The sequence below is a fragment of the Giraffa tippelskirchi genome, chromosome 12 (genome assembly GCF_054371585.1).
Source record: "Giraffa tippelskirchi isolate mGirTip1 chromosome 12, T2T-mGirTip1v1.2.pri, whole genome shotgun sequence".
Lineage (NCBI taxonomy): Eukaryota > Metazoa > Chordata > Mammalia > Artiodactyla > Giraffidae > Giraffa > Giraffa tippelskirchi.
Genome location: NC_137286.1, coordinates 101,207,298 through 101,225,078, shown reverse-complemented (window position 1 = coordinate 101,225,078; position 17,781 = coordinate 101,207,298). Strand labels below are relative to the sequence as shown.

Here is a 17,781-nt window from a genome sequence, read left to right as displayed (position 1 = left end):
GTTGTGAGTTTAAATTAGCTCATATACATAAAGAGCTGAGCCTAGTATGCAAATTTCTTAGAATTCTGTAAATGAGCACCAGATGTTGGCTGTTTATTTTAGATTATTTCAAAAACTGGTATTATTAATATTTTCCTAATGCATAAAACTCCACTGCTTAAAAACTTTCCATTTAATTACATTTTCTTCCCAATTAACTGCCAAATCCTCACTGGGCCTTCAAGGCCTTCCGGAATCAGGCAAAACTTGTCCCCTTCTCTCTCTCCCATGGCTCTCCTAATTTCCAATCAAATTGGACCTTGTACTCTCCTACCTTCGAGCTTCTGGTCATACTGTTTCTTTTGCTTCGGAGTGTCCTTCCCCCAACCTCCACTGCTAAATCCAACCTGTCCTTTAAAACTTCCCCAACTGTTTACAATTCTCAACTTGAGCTTTTTTCATTTGTGAGCTCTGTCACTTTTGGTTGTACCTTTCTAGTGGCTTTTACAGTGTTATAAATAGAATGATCATAGATTATTACATATTTTATAACCTATATAAATACATTACACATTATGTTGCCTTACTCATCTTTGTTTCTCAGCACTCTTTGCCCACCACAGGTATTTAGTAAATGATAGCTGAATGTCAGTTTAGTTCAGTCACTCAGTCGTGTCCGACTCTTTGTGACCCCATGAATCGCAGCACGCCAGGCCTCCCTGTCCATCACTAACTCCCGGAGTTTACCCAGACCCATGTCCATCGAGTCGGTGATGCCATCCAACCATCTCACCCTCTGTCGCCCCTTCTCCTCCTGCCTCCAATCCTTCTCTGCATTAGGGTCTTTTCCAATGAGTCAACTCTTCGCATGAGGTGGCCAAAGTATTGGAGTTTCAGCTTGAACATCAGTCCTTCCAATGAACACCCAGGCTGATCTCCTTTAGGATGGACTGGTTGGATCTCCTTGCAGTCCAAGGGACTCTCAAGAGTCTTCTCCAACACTACAGTTCAAAAGCATCAATTCTTCAGTGCTCAGCTTTCTTCACCATCCAACTCTCACATTCATACATGACCACTGGAAAAACCATAGCCTTGAATGTCAGGTGAGGTTCAGTTTTCTGCCCACACCTATCACAATGCTGATACTCAATTTTAATAAACTGTGCCTACAATTTCCTTCCCTTTGTAGAATAAATTACACTCTAGTATGCTGACTCAAGGTATGTGGAGCAAAACCTAGTGTTGTGTTGTCATCTTTGTTGGTCAAAATCTGTGGATACTGGCAGCTTTATGTGGTTAAATTCTATTCAGGTTGGTCCCTATTCTGATGGTTTGGGGCAATGGTTTTTATGAACTAGTGTTTTAACAGATTGTCTTGTTTGGTTTTTACTGTGGGAGGTGTTGTTATAGTTCAGAAGTTTGCAAATATATTTTATTTTTTTTAATTCCTGGATCTTATTAAAAGTCCTTAAAGTCAAAACAATACCACCAATAACTAATACTAATTGATTGTATATGTGCATGTGCATGCTCAGTTGTGTCCAACTCTTTGTCACACTACAGATGGTAGCCCACCAGTCTACCCTGTCCATGGGATATCCCAGGCAAGATTACTGGAGCCAGTTGCCATTTCCTCCTCCAGGGGATCTTCCTAACCTAGGGATTGAACCTGTGTCTCCTGCATTGTCACTCAGATTTTTCACCACTGAGCTACCAGGGGAGCCCAGTGGATTGTATGCATGTGGCAAATTTTGAGGTTAACACAGTTTTGTTGTTTTTTTTCCTGCATATTGCCAGTTATCACAAAAATTCATAAGCTCCCCCAAATAAGTCCTTCCTGTGTAACAAATTCATTTTGGCACCAAAATGTGTGCCACCAAATAGTTCAACAAATTCAATCCAGGTTTTAGATTTGGGTAAAACCAGGTTACATTTGCATGAAACGACTCTAGAGTTACTGGGAGCAGTGTGGGTGATGAGGGTTCCCTGTGTGGACACAGCAGTGGTAGAACAGAAATGGAGCAAGGTGGACCATATCTGCAAGGCCCCAGCAAGGACCGACCCTGCCCTCCATCTTTTGGTCCCTCCCACCCACTGCTAGGGCTCCTAGTACCAGGCTCTGCTCCCCCTCCCTCCCCCACCTCACTCCTCCCACCCTGTTCTCTCTCAACAATGGCTCCTGCTTCACAAACACAGTGCTTAAAGCACCTAGTTCCTGGGATTTATACTTGCCAAGTGCTGTGGGGAACAAGCTTTTCTCAAGCCCAGGCATCAAAAGGCACTTATTTCAATACTTGAGGGAAAAATAGTAACTAAGAAAATCAATAATCTCATCTCTCATCCCAAGCAGGAGAATGGATTTTTGTGAGGCCATCTCTATGTTTTCCTGCCCATCTTTTTAAAAAAGTGTACTATTAGTCTCTTGAATCTTTTTTCCTCTTGTGTTTTCTTACCTTACCTAAGAAATGTAAACTTTTTTCAGGTAGAAACGTATATGAACTGTTAATCGCTCAGTCATGTCTGACTCTGTGACCCCATAGACTGTAGCCCACCATGCTCCTCTGTCCATGTGATTTCCTAGGCAAGAATACTGGTGTGGGGAGCTATTTCCTCCTCCAGCAGATCTTCCCAACCCAGGGATCAAACCTGGGTCTCCCTCATTGCAGACAGATTCTTTACCGTCTGAGCCACCAGGGAAGCCCAGAAACATATATCCTGACCTAAATATTATGTGGTAATAAGGTGTCTTCAAAAACTATATGTTTCTTAAGGACAATTAGAAGACTCAAAGAATATCTTTACGTGGCTATAAATTCTTTGATGGTTAAAAGCGAGCCTCTTATCTTTTTCAAAGTTTTTTTTTTTTTTTTTTTTTAATGGAGCAAAAGAACACAAATGAGATTAGAGGAAAAACTGCTAGAGCAACAGAAGAATGCCAAAGAGGGGAAGGGAGAAGCCTACCAGAGTAGAAGCCTGTGCCAGAATGTTCTACTCTAAAATGTTTCTGAATCTATCCAACATCTAAGAAACGTGGCCCGAGGCGGGTTGTGAGCCCTAAATGTATGGGTTAGATGCTATCTAAATCCACACAGTGCAATAAGAAGAATGTACATGCGTATCTCCCAAAGCAAAAAGATTGGAAGAGGACCCAAGGCAGAAGACCTGCATTCTTCTAAACTGAGATGCTGACCACATCATCGCTTCGAACTCTAAGATTCAAGGACAGACCAGACAGGTGGAGCCAAGAGAGCCTGTGAAGAAAAGGAAACCACTGTCTTACTCTGTTCCAGCTCAGTTCAAGTATTCTTAGTCTTAAATGTGCTACCAAAGACATACGATTGTCACAGTCTTAGGTTAACATTTGTAGCTGAGAAAGAACAGACGTGAAACACTTGAAAGAGCTCTTCTAGGCAAAACTTTCACTTAGAAAAGTTTCCAAGTTTAATCAGATCCGTTTTCCTTCCTCTGGTCTCTCCTTTACTCTCTCCTGTCTAAGAAATTAAAAAAAAAAAAACACAAAAAGGACCCATCCATTTGTTACTGAGAGAATAAAGGGAAGGGCAGCATGGAGCATCTTCCATCAGAGTGAGAAGGCATGTTGTTCAGCTGAAAGTGTCTGTGGATGGTAGGTGGGGGAAGGGGGCAGAAACTAATATTTATTGGGCGTTTACATCTGCTAGGCACCATAAATGCTTTGTATGTAGCATGTGAAAGTGGTTCAGTCATGTCTGACTCTTTGCAACCCCATGGACTGTAGCCCTCCAGGCTCCTCTGTCCATGGGTTTACTTCCTTATAATTCTCCACTCCTTGGAGTGGCTGCTACTTCCTTATTTTACAAAGGAGGAAGGTAAGGTCACCTAGGCTGACTCAGTTAGCCTCTCTGGCTCCAAAGTCCAAGTCTTGTACATGACATCCTGCGTGGATGTCTCCTTATAGTCTCTGCTTTGGCACCCCAAACCCAACAATCTCAAAAAAGACCCATTTCCTCCTTGGTTCCTCCCTCTCCCTAACTCCCAACAATCAACAAATCATCAAGTCCCACGGTCTCCACCTCTTTCATCTATGTCCCTGGTCTACCTGCTTCCCTCTTTTGGAAGACCACCATCTTAGTTCAAGCTGTGGTCTCCTGCTTGGGTTTATTCCAACAGTTTCTAACTACCTAACATCTCTGGGCCTCAGCCTCAGAAAACTCCAAGTGATTTTTCTAAAGTAATTAAGATAATATAATCATGGTATTCCCTGACTTAAAAGATATCCCTCTATGATGTCCCACTGCCCTTCAAGAGCAACTTCAAACGTCTTAGCGGAGCGTCACAGTCAGCGTCTGCTGCTCCCTCCTGCCAGACGCTCCAAGCTCCCACTGTTCCCTGGGCACTCACCATTCCCTCAATCAGGATGACCCTCTGCCTGCCCACCTCCTGCCTGACTTTCAGCTTAGACATCTCTTGCTCTCAGAAGCCTCCCCTTAGTGCCCACGCTGAGCCCACGCCACTTCTGGCATCCTCACCAGGCCTGTAACTGCCCACACGTGTGGCCTTCTAGTCTACAAACCCCTCAAGCGCAGGGTGAGCTTTATTCACCATGTTTCTTGGCATCAAGCTGAGCGCTTGGCCTAGAGGAGCCACTCAATCTATGAATAAATGCTTAAACAGAGTGGGGAAAGTAATGAAGAGACGTGGGTCTAATCATGACTTTGCTACCAACTCCTGTATCGTTCAGGCTTCCCTGGTGGCTCAGTGGCTAAAGAATCTGCCCGCCAATGCAGGAGATGCAGAAGACTTGTGTTCGATCGGAGTTGGGAAGATCCCCTGGAGGAGAAAACGGCAACCCACTTCAGTATTCTTGCCTGCGAAATCCCATGGACAAAGAAGCCTGGTGGGCTACAGTCCACAGGTCACAAAGAGTAGGACACAGCTTAGCGGCTAAACGACAACAAAACTCACATGAAAACAAAATGCTAATAACACAAACTACTCTGTATAAAATAAGAAAGCCACAAGAACCTATTGTACAGCACAGAGAATGCAGCCAATACTTCATAATCACTATAAATGGAGTACAATCTATTAAAACTTTGAATCACTCACACACACACACACACACACACACACACACACACACACAAAATGCTAAATTTTCACATCCTTCAGGTGGGATCTGCATCTCACCCCTCACTCTCCATCCCCAGCCTTGCAACTCTCTCCCAGGGATCAGGATAAATATGAGAGGGTTTTTTTTTTTTTTTTTCAATATTTAAAAACCTGACATGGAGGTGGAAATATATGGTATGACCTTGGATTCTGTAGAAGACTCTTCTTCCAGGTAATAAAGATCCAAGAGGATTAATCAGCCAAAAGATCTCACGAAGCTCATGATTGTGCAAAAAGTGGGACATATGTATTCATGTGGCAAAGACGAAAATATCAGGGGGCAAAGTTTCAAATGTATTTATAAGGTGATGGGCTCTGAACTCCTATCTATAACACAGAAAAGGCATCTTGGGGTAGACTGTGGGCAGTCCCCCAAAGACACAGACTCAGTGAGCTGCGGCCATCACAAAGCTGTAGGGTAAACAGAAAACTCGCTACCCTGCCTTGAGTATACACTACTTCCTTCAGGGCCGAGGTCTGTCTGGAGATGGGTAACAAAAATAATCAAGAGCACTTCGAGTTTATAAAGGTGGACTTATAAAAAGAAGAAAAGACAGATTTGTAATCAGTAGAGCTAAAGAGTAAAGGAGGAGTACGATACAGGAAATTCAGTCACAAAACGCACAGTAGGGTAACCCTACACACCTAGAAACGGCGGTATTGCCTTAAGGTTGAATCAAAGTGAGAGGTAGGGACAATTGTGGGTGGAAAGTGTCATACGATATTATTTTAAGTGCTATTTTCTACTTACTGTACTATTAAGTAGTAGTTTAAAGAAGAGTCATGGAGTTTTAGAACACGGTTGTAATCAGCCCCGTGTTTTAAATGAAGGTCCAGAGAAGGCCAAGGTCATAACATTCTGTTATGGCAGAGCAACAGAAAGAACCCACGCCTCCTGACTCTCAGCCTAGCTCATGCTCTTTTCTTGATTTAATACAAAAAGACTGTGACGGATGATTGAGACCCAAAGTATTAGAGAAGTTGGAGACAAGGCCCGATAAATAATGTACTGTTAAGGAAAACCAGAATCGCGTGTGCAGTAACCCTCAATGTTGGAGGCTGACATGGTAGAGTGCAACAATGTTTTCTCACAAAATAGCCCTTTATGCCACTGCTGGAGGCAGGAGACTGGCCTGGGTGACCTGCTGAGCTAAACCCATCTGGCTTTCTCACTCAGAGCACCTATCCTCTGAACTTGAACGACGACACACTGTCCACCGGGGCAGTGCCCAGGCTGCTTCCCACTGCTGCATTCCCGTCCAGGCCAATGCCAGCCCCTCCAGGAATGCTGAGGTCAGTGGAATTCTACCAGCACTTGCCGGGTGGGGAGGGCAGACAGGTGCCAGTGGAAGTGGTATGGACGATACGAGGGCCAAACATCCCAAGAAATCCGACTGCTGTGTCTGCTGGGAGCCTGGTGGTCAGTATGCTTGGAACCCAGGAAGGCTCAGAGCGGGAAGTATCTGAGGTATTCCAGTCCTCCCCTCTTGGCACTGCAGAAGCAAGAGAAAATAAAGTGGGGAAACCTGTTGGACTAGACCGTCAGGGCTGCTCTCTTGAAGTTGGCTGCCGCCTCCTGCTAGAAAGGATCTGATGGTTTTTCCTTCTGAGCAGAGAAGACATGAGGACCAGAGGGATCCGAGCGAGCCAGCGAGATGCCTGTTTGCCAAGATGTGTAGGGAAGACCTGGGAGGTGTGAAGGAGCTAGCTTCAACCTAGTCCTTCTGGGCTGAGGTGACGCCTTTGTTGTTGTTTGGTCGCTAAGTCATGTCTGATTCTTTGCAACCCCACGGACGGTTGCCTGCCAGGCTCCTCTGTCCATGGGATTTCCCAGGCAAGAACACTGGCGTGGGTTGCCATTTCCTCTTCCAGGGGATCTTCCCCGACCCAGGGATCGAATTCATGTCTCCTGCGTTGGCAGGCGGATTCTTTACCACTGAGCCACCAGGGAAGCCTGGGGTGATGTGTACAAGTGTGCAAACAACATGCTTGTGGGAAGGAAAGGAAGCTGCTTGAACAGATACATACTTCTTCGGCAGAGGTATGCAGCTGAGGGATCAGTTTCCGAAAGTTTGTCTCAGCAGAGAAAAAAAGAACCCCAAATGTTTCACCTTTTTATTCAAGCTGGTCTTCCTTCTCCTAGTCCATCTTATGTTAACGAAAAGATGTTCTAATGGGAGAAGTAAGGAATACCAGGAATGATCAAAGAGAAAGATCTGAGCATGGAGCTGGAGGACAGATAAATGCAGGTGAGAGACATGTGGGCACCTGTTTGGGGGCAGAGATCATGGCATTCTTCCCTCTAACACCTTGCAGGACGAGGAAGTGACTGTTTTCAACTATGTGCGTGTATGCGTGCTTAGTCACTTCAGTCGTGTCCAACTCTGCGACCCCGTGGACTGTAGCCCACCAGACTCCTCTGTTCATGGATTCTCCAGGCAAGACTACTGGAGTGGGTTGCCATGCCCTCCTCCAGGGAATCTTCCTGACCCAGGGACTGAAACCTCATCTCCTGTGTCTCCTGCATTGCAGGTGGATTTTTTACCGCTGAGCCACCAGGTAAGCTCTTTTCAACTATGTACCAGTCTACTAATAACCTCTACCTCCCAGAGGCCAGCACTACTGGCTCGCCAGGCCCACAGTGAGGTTTGAGTTTAGCATTTTACCTCTGTGTCTTAACCTGTGAGGAGTGGGATTAAATATTCAGCAAAGAGCAGACCACAGGAGTTAGCTTTGCTGGACATGCTTCTGGGGGTGATGACCAAATAGGAATGCTCTTTTATCCCACATTTTTCTCTGGAAGGGGCAGGGACTCACGTGGATTTATGCAGACATTTGCAGAAAAAAAAAAAAGTATTCCAACTGAATTCTGACTTGGTGATTTCGAACAACCTATATATAAACTTTTTATAATGAAATATCTGAGACATAAGGTATTTATCTTTTCATTGTAAGAAAGAAGCTAAATTACCTTTTTCCTCACCATTCACCCTCTTGCTCCATTTTTTTTTTTTCCAAAAGTTGCCATATCTATTTTATTTAATGGTCTAAAAAGGTTGCATCACATATGGTATTCCACAAAGAGAAAATGGAAAAAATTATTAAAAAGTGAAGAAAGACAGCACTGCTTGCTTAGAAAATAAGATGCACGAACTGTTAAGAATGGGAAAACACCAGCTACTATGGCAGAGAGAAGACATTTTCGCCAAATTTAGAACCCACTTGAAAATCACGGGTTCTAAGTTTAGAACTGAACTAAAAAACTTGAGCTCACATTGCATTTGGCATTCGTTAAAAAAAAAATTCTAAAATACTAATTAAAGGAAAAAAATTATTCTGTTAGTTCTAGAAGCAGGGAATTATTTTCAAACAAATTCTTTATCGGCTAAATAGAATGGCCTGCACTTAAAAAAGCACTTTGCCAAAGTCTTTAAAGAGCTACAGAATTGTTGGATCCAGACCTTGGACCCAAACAAATATGCCAGGTGGTCGTACAAACTTTATATTTATATATTAGTTGGTGTCCAAGATAGAAGCAATTACATCTACTTCTGGTAAACTTTAACTAATAAAAATGAAATAAAACTGGAAAATATCACTCTAAACAAAACAAAGACAAATGCTTAACAGCATTATTTTTATTTTCTAATTTAGTTGTTTAGTCACTAAGTCATGTCCAACTCTTTTGCAACCACACGGATTGTAGTCCGCCAGGCTCTTCTGTCCGTGGGATTTCCCAGGCAAGAATACTGGAATGGGTTGCCATGCTAAGCTAATTATTGCAACATCACTAAGAAGTGGATCAGAATTGCTGCTCTGGTGAAGACTATAAAAAGTTTCGGACTCAAAAGGCCCAAAGTAGTAAAATTAAGAACTAATAATGAGTAGACAGTGTTTAAAAGGCATCCACTGGCTTAACATGATTTCAGACAGCCAACAGCTTTCATAGTTATAGATAACTTAAAGCTGACTTGTGCCATCTTACACATGTATACACAGACACACAAACATACATCTGCAGATAAATAGATAACAGCCTGAGAACCTGAATTCAAATAATTACACTAGAGCTTAAACATGAATATTCAGTGCAAATATTTGCCACAGCAAGTACTTAAAAACACAAAATTTGGGGGAAAAACTTGTTTTTCTGTTTATTGCCATAGAGTCTGAATACATTTCTGAGAGACCTTAGGGAGCAGGCTTAGCAACTGGTGCATTTGACACTCTTCCTTCAACAAGATCATTAACTCAGCAGTTCAAAACCCTGTAACTTTAATTTCAGACACTTTCAAAAACTCCTGTTGAAGAACACAAGATTAGTTCTTGAGGTGACTATTTTTCTTACCAAGAAGGTGCAGTTTGTACTGGTGGAAACAGGGTCAAAATTTTAAGTTGTAAAAGCAAAAAACACTGCATGTATAAGTGGAAAAGGATTTGTCTAGAATATATATTAATTTTATTTATTTTTGCTGTGCTGGGTCTTCGTTGCTGCGCAGGCTTTTCTCTAGTTGTGGTGAGCAGAGACTGCTCTCTACTTGTGGTGTGTGGGCTTCTCGCTGTGATGGCTTCTCCTGTTGTGGAGCACGGGCTCTAGGGTGCTTGGGCTTCAGAAGTTGTGCACGTGGGCTCAGCAGTTGTGGCTTCTGGGCTCTAGAGCACAGGCTCAGTAGTTGCGGCATATGGGCTTAAGTTGCTCCACTGCATGTGGGATCGTCCCAGACCAGGGACTGAACCCATGTCTCCTGCATTGGCAAGGGGATTCTTTACCACTGAGCCTCTAGGGAAGCCCCTAGAATATGTTTTTTAATTTACTCATTATTATATAAACATAGTTAAGCAGATATTGAGTAGTCAGCAAAAACAAAACTGGGAGCTGACTGTGGCTCAGATCATGAACTCCTTATTGCCAAATTCAGACTTAAATTGAAGAAAGTACGGAAAACCACTAGACCATTCAGTTCAGTTTAGTTCAGTTTAGTTCAATCACTCAGTCATGTCGGACTGTTTGGAACCCCATGGACTGCAGCACGCCAGGCCTCCCTGTCCATCACCAACTCTCGGAGTTTACTCAAACTCATGTTTATTGAGTCGGTGATGCCATCCAACCATCTCATCCTCTGTTGTCCCCTTCTTCTCAGACCATTCAGTTCAGTTCAGTCGCTCAGTTGTGTCTGACTCTTTGTGACCCCATGAATCGCAGCACGCCAGGTCTCCCTGTCCATCACCAACTCCCGGAGTTTACCCAAACCCATGTCCATCGAGTCGGTGATGCCATCCAACCATCTCATCCTCTGTCGTCCCCTTCTCCTCTTGCCCTCACTCCTTCCCAGCATTAGGGTCTTTTCCAATGAGTCAACTCTTCGCATGAGGTGGCCAAAGTATTGGAGTTTCAGCTTCAACATCAGTCCTTCCAATGAACACCCAGGATTGATCTCCTTTAGGATGGACTGGTTGGATATTCTTGCAGTCCAAGGGACTCTCAAGAGTCTTCTCCAGCACCACAGTTCAAAAGCATCAATTCTTTGGTGCTCAGCTTTCTTCACTGTCCAACTCTCACATCCATACATGACCACTGGAAAAACCATAGCCTTGACTAGATGGACCTTTGTTGGCAAAGTAATGTCTTTGCTTTTAAATATGCTATCTAGGTTGGTCATAACCTTCAGACCATTCAGGTAAGACCTAAATCAAATCCCTTACGATTATACAGTGGAAGTGACAAATAGATCCACAGAATTAGATCTGATAGAGTGCCTGAAGAACTATGGATGGAGGTTCGTGACATTGTACTGGAGGCCATGATCAAAACCATCCCCAAGAAAAAGAAATGCAAAAAGGCAAAATGGTTGTCTGAGGAGGCCTTACAAATAGCTGAGAAAAGAAGAGAAGCAGAAGGCAAAGGAGGAAAGGACAGATATATCCATCTGAACACAGAGTTCCAAAGAATAACAAGGAGAGATAAGAAAGCCTTCCTAAATGATCAATGCAAAGAAACAGAGGAAAACAACAGAATGGAAAAGACTTGAGATTTCTTCAAGAAAATTAGAGATACTAAGGGAACATTTCATGCAAAGATGGGCACAATTAAGGACAGAAATAGTACAGACCTAACAGAAGCAGAAGATATTAAGACGAAGTGGCAAGAATACACAGAAGAACTATACAAAAAAGATCTTAATGACCCTGATAACCACGATCATGTGATCACTTACCTAGAGCCAGACATCCTGGAGTGCAAAGTCAAATGGGCCTTGGCAAGCATCACTGCAAACAAAGCTAGTGGAGGTGATGGAATTCCAGTTGAGCTATTTCAAATCCTGAAAGATGATGCTGTGAAAGTGCTGCACTCAATATGCCAGCAAATTTGGAAAACTCAGCAGTGGCCACAGGACTGGAAAAGGTCAGTTTTCATTCCAATCCCAAAGAAAGGCAATGCCAAAGAATGCTCAAACTACCACACAATTGCACTCATCTCACACGCTAGCAAAGTAATGCTCAAATCTCCAAGCCAGGCTTCAACAGTATATGAACCAAGAGCTTCCAGATGTTCAAGCTGGATAGAAAAGGCAGAGGAACCAGAGATCAAATTGCCAACATCTGCTGGATCATCAAAAAGCAAGAGAGTTCCAAGAAAACATCTACTTCTGTTTTATTGACTACGCCAAAGCCTTTGACTGTGTGGATCACAACAAACTGTGGAAAATTCTTAGAGAGATGGGAATATCATCCCACCTGACCTGCCTCCTGAGAAATCTGTATGCAGGTCAAGAAGCAACAGTTAGAACTGTACGTGGAACAACAGACTGGTTCCAAATCAGGAAAGGAGTATGTCAAGGCTGTATATTGTCACCCTGATTATTTAACTTCTATGCAGAGTACATCATGCGAAATGCCAGACTAGATGAAGCATAAGCTAGAATCAAGACTGCAAAGGGAAATATCAATAACCCCAGATATTCAGATGACAGCACCCTTATGGCAGAAAGTGAAGAGGAACTAAAGAGCCTCTTGATCCAAGTGAAAGAGAAAAGTGAAAAAGCTGGCTTAAAACTCAAAATTCAAAAAACGAAGATCATGGCATCTGGTCCCATCACTTCATGGCATATAGGTGGGGGAAACAATGGAAACAGTGAGAGGCTTTCTTTTCTTGGGCTCCAAATATCACTGCAGGTGGTGACTGCAGCCATGAAATTAAAAGACGCTTGCTCCTTGGAAGAAAAGATATGACCAACCTAGACAGCAAATTAAAAAGCAAAGACATTACTTCGGTGACAAAGGTCCATATAGTAAAAGCTATGGTTTTTCCGGTAGTCATGAGTAGATGTGAGAGTTGGACCATAAAGAAAGCTGAGTGATGAAGAATTGATGCTTTTGAACTGTGGTGTTGGAGAAGACTCTTGAGAGTCCCTTGGACTGCAAGGAGATCAAACCAGTCAATCCTAAAGGAAATCAGTCCTGAATATTCATTGGAAGGACTGATGTTGAAGCTGAAGCTCCAATACTTTGGCCACTGGATGCAAAGAAGTGACTCATTGGAAAAGACCCTGATGCTGGGAAAGGCCGAAGGCAGGAGAAGGCGACAACAGAGGATGAGATGGTTCTATAGGGTCACTGACTTGATGGACATGAGTTTGAGCAAGCTCCGGGAGTTAGTGATGGACAGGAAAGCCTGGCATGCTGCAGTCCATGGGGTAGCAAAGAGTCAGACACAACTGAGAGACTGAACTGAAGCAGATATTATGTCATTCTGATAATAGCACCTGTAGCTCTCATTAAGGGACAGAGGTGAACATTTCTAAGGTTTGTGTCAAAATCAGAATATGAACTTACATCGCCAGCATCCACTGGCTCACACACTTCTGAATCCATGTTCTTCAACAAATCCTTCTCTCCTTGTAAATGAGCCACTAACACTGAATTTCATAGTCTCTTCTGTCTTCACTATTGCCCTCATATTTATTCAAAATTCTTGTTTATAATGAAGTTAATATTTTGGACCATTTCCTTCTTTGCTCAGGTCTTGATACCTAGATAAACAGAAGGAAATAAGAGAGAACCTCTGGATAACAAAAAGTATTTCTTGAACCTCTAGGAGGTGGGACAAGCACCATTCTCAGATGGTGGTTAATTCCATCTCTGTGAAAAATTTGCTTTTCTTGGACTCTAGAAAGGCCTGCACACTTGCGCCAATGCCAGGAACACATGGCCAGTGACACTGGTGCCCTGGAAGGTGACTCTATAAGGTATGAATAGGAGCAAGAAAAAGCTGAGTGGTCTGCTGACATCCAGATTTCCTGATTGTCTTTGCAGAGACAGCTCCCAGACTCTTAAACTGTCTTCCAGAATTTTCACTTCTTTCTCCTATAATTTTTTTCCATAGAAATAACACATGAATAAGTTTAGTATACAATTAGGGAACCCAAATACTTGGTGCCACTGTGCGTTTGTCCAAGTTTAAACCCAAGTTTTCATATTTTCCTTTGCTTTATAATTGTAGGACTTGTCTATGATTCTAGCCCTATGTCTATGAGATATGTATTTCAATCTAGAATTTAAGAATGGATGAGCAAACTAGACGGTGGTAGGTAGGCTTTCCTGAAGAGAAATGCTTTTCTCTATGTGCAGGGCTAAGATATATTGCTGATATTCAGCAAAAAACAAAACAAAAAAGAAAACAATGAAATAGCTTCAATTTTCTATTTCAAACATCTCATTAGATACTTCCACCTTGAACAGAACAGACTCCAGACCCACATGTATGTATACGGTTAACTGATTTCCAACAACGGCGGTGAGACAACTCAAAGGGAGAAAGGAAAATCTTTTCAACAGATTCTGCTGGAACAACTCCAAACCCATTGGGGGAAAATGGACATTGACCCTTATGTCACATAGTACATAAGAATTAACTCAAAATAAATGATAAACCTAAATGCAAAACTCATGGGGTCACAGAAGAGTCTGATATGACTTAGCGACTAAATAACAACAAAACTAGAAAAAGCTTAGAGTTAATCAGAGGAAAAAAAGATCTATTCCTTTTTGAAGGAGGCAACAGTGTCTTAGGATACAAAAACAAACATTCATACAAAAGAAAATTGATAAATTGAACTTCATCAAAACTTTAAAATTTGCTCTTAGAAAGAAACTCTTAAGAAAAATGAAAAGATAAGGCACAGATTGGGAAAATATTTATAATACATACATTTGATAAAGGACTGGTGCCCAAAATATACAAAAAACTATTACAGCTCAGTAAGAAGACAACCAAGGCAATTTTTAAAATGTGCAAAGATCTGAACAGACACGTCAGAAAAGAAGTTATCTGAATGTCTGATAAGCATGTGAAAAGGTGGTCCACGTCATGAGTCATCAGGTAAGTACAAATTAAAACCACAGTGAGATACCACTACATGCAATTAGAATGGCTAATGTTAAAAAAAATGACAACACCAAGTGTTGATGAAGATATGGAACAACTGCTGGTAAGAATGTAAAACGGTACTTCACTTTGGAAAACTAAGAGTTTCTTAAAACAGTAAATGCACACCTACCATTTAACCTTGTCATTTCATTCCTAGGTATGTTCCCAAAAGAAACAAAAATTGGTGTCTACACAGACTTCACTGGAATAGTTACAGTAGCTTTATTTGCAATAGCCAAAAAGTAGAAACATACCAAATGTCGAATAACTAATAAATGGATAAACAAGTTGTGAAATATCTATACAGTAGAGCATCAGTTAGTAATAAAAAGGAATAACTACTGATACAGACATGAGAGGGTCTATATCTGTATGATATAACATGTGAAGTGAAAGTCGCTCAGTCATGTCCAACTGTTTGTGACCCCATAGACTGTAGTCCATGGGATTCTCCAGTTGTTCCCTTCTCCAGGGTATCTTCCCAACCCAGGGATCGAATCCAGGTCTCCTGCATTGCAGGTGGATTCTTTACCACCTGAGCCACCAGGGAAGCCCATGATATAATGTGAGTGGGTCTCAAAATCATTATTCTGGGACTTCCCTGGAGGTCCAGTGGCTAAGACTCCATGATCCCAATGTAGAGGCCTTGGGTTTGATCCCTGGTCAGGGAATTAGAGCCCACATGTCGCAACTGAAGTACCACATGCTGTAATGAAGATCAAAGATTCCCCATGTGTTCCAACTAAGACCTGGCGCAGCCAAATAAACAAATAAAATATTTTTAAAAATACGGTGGTCCTAGCTATTCTTTTCTGCTTGTGATCCAAAAGTGGTCAGTGTCCCTCTTAAAATGGGATGCCTAGGACAGTATATGGTCTTCCATATAGATGGCAGATCAGTTACTGGTTCCTTTCTTCTGCGCCTCTACTATTGTAATGTAGCCTGATGTGCCACTAACCTTTTTAGCTCCAAAGTTGAATATGTTAACTTGTAGTATATTCAAATATTCAGAGGGTTTTTTTTTTTTCCCACGTAAATTCTAAGGACTCATTGGAAAAGACCCTGATGCTGGGAAAGATAGAAGGCAGGAGGAGAAGGGAATGACAGAATATGAGACGGTTGGATGGCATCACTGACTCAATGAAAATGAGTTTGAGCAAACTCCAGGAGTTGGTGATGGACAGGGAAGCCTTGGAGTGCTGCACTCCACGCAAAGAGTCAGACATGACTGAGTGGCTGAACGACAACAACAAATTCTATTGACACCATCAGGCATCTGAAGAAGGGGTGGCTAAAAGGAGGAGGAGGGTGAGAGTGGAAGATAGGAGAGAATCAAGTCCTTGTCGATTAGGCCAAGTTATTAAGTGTTTACCGCCCCTGATAGCAAACGGAAGCCATCTCCGCACCCACTCCTCCCTTCAAGGCCTCCTATCAGTTACCTACCAACTCTATTCCCTAAGAAGTAACCGCCTGTTCAACATTCTGCCTCGACACACAATCTGACACCCGGCCTCCTCCTTCTCCCATCAGTTCTACCCCTGATAGCTACTGGGCACTTGTGGTGAGTGATTAGAAGCAGGACATGTTGGCAATTGCTGTAGAACACATATATCCAGGAAATGCATTTATGTTAAAGTTCCTGGCAGTTCAGATGTTGAGCATCAAGTAAAAGCCTTACAAAAAAATACGCAGGGAAATGGATCAAGAAACCAGTCTCTTGGGGACTTCCCTGGCAGTTCAGTGGTTAAAACTTTGGGCTTCCACTGCAGGGGGCATGGGTTCCATCCCTAGTCAGGGAACTAAAATCCTGTATGCTGTGCAGTGTGGCCAAAAAAAAAGAAAAAGAAAAAAAGAAACCAGTTTCTTATCTTGGCTTTTTCTATGTAGATTCTTCATAAAAGAAACTTTCGTTGCATGTTTGTTGTTAGATTTTCTAAAGTAAAGTACAATATATTCAATGGGTGAGGACAAGGATTGTTTTTCCAGGCAATTTCCTTAAAACTTCAAGTCATTTAAAAGGAAAGACAGCTGAACAAGTTTTGGTACTTTTTTCTCCTATAGTCAACTTCAGGATGATGGTCATTGAACATTCCTCCATACATACATTCCTTCCATCAGATCAGAGACCCTCACCCTCTTAACATACACACCACCAGCACTCTTGTTATTCTCAGAGCCTCCTTTAGCAATTCAGAGCTAATATTCCTCCACACAGGAAAATCATCCCCTCTGTGTCATTCAGCCTTCTTTCCCTTCAATGCCAGACAGGGCCCATAAGGTCCTCGGTCAACTCTTCTTTTTTCAAAATTATCCCCAGGTTGTATCCATTGGCTTTTCCCTTTCCTTCTGTACATACAACCAGGACACTCCAATATGGAAAACATATTTGTTCAATACCTCTATAACAATCCATCTTTTTTTTCACTGCCCATCCGAACACCTCAAATGATTATTCAACATTTTTTCCTTCCTTGGATTCACCACTTAATGCTGTTTTCATTAACCTGAAAAATTATATCCTCCTAAGGTCAATAAAGACTTTGAGTTGAACAAATTTAACGGTCTTCATTGGGAATTTATCTTCTTGTATACTGCTCCTTGGGGCTTCCCAGGTGGCTCAGTGGTAGAGAATCTGCTTGCCAATGCAGGAGATATGGGTGCAATCTTTGGGTCAGGAAGATCTTCTGGAGGAAGAAATGGCAACCCACTCCAGTATTCTTCTTGGAGAATCCCATGGACAGAGGAGCCTGGTGGGCTACAGTCCATGGGGTGACAAAGAGTTGGACACGACTGAGCACGCATCATCGTACTGTTCTTTATCGTACTGGGATCCAGCAGGAGTGGGAGAGACTGGAGAGGAGTAACACCTGTTGGGGGAACTGTGGAGGTTGCTGGTGTGGTTTCCTCTGTGAGACTGGCATTGCTCACTCTATCCCCTTAGGGACAATTTCTTAGTGTAGGAAACCAGCAAATTCTTTGCCCTGAAGTTGGGGTCAAAAATCACCCCCACCTCTTGCTCTTCCCACTAATTATAACTGAACGGCAGGTGCTTAGGTCTGAGAGGGGCCCGTCGAGTCTCTGATCTCCACTCTGGGTGGCTCTTCACCAGGAAGTCTCTCATGCTCAAGAACTGCAGCTCTCACCCATCCTCAATCCTTAATTCAGTATCTTCTCCCTTTCTCTTTTCTTGTTTCACACTGAGTTTCTCTCAGTATCGCTGTCTT

General features: G+C 42.6%; 1 protein-coding gene across 4 annotated transcripts in view; it reads right to left on the bottom strand.

The window, feature by feature from the left end:
- The window catches only part of HMGB1 (high mobility group box 1), a 130,053-nt gene that overhangs the window by 15,150 nt on the left and 97,122 nt on the right, over positions 1-17,781 (bottom strand). The gene's annotated exons all lie outside the window — the stretch shown is intronic.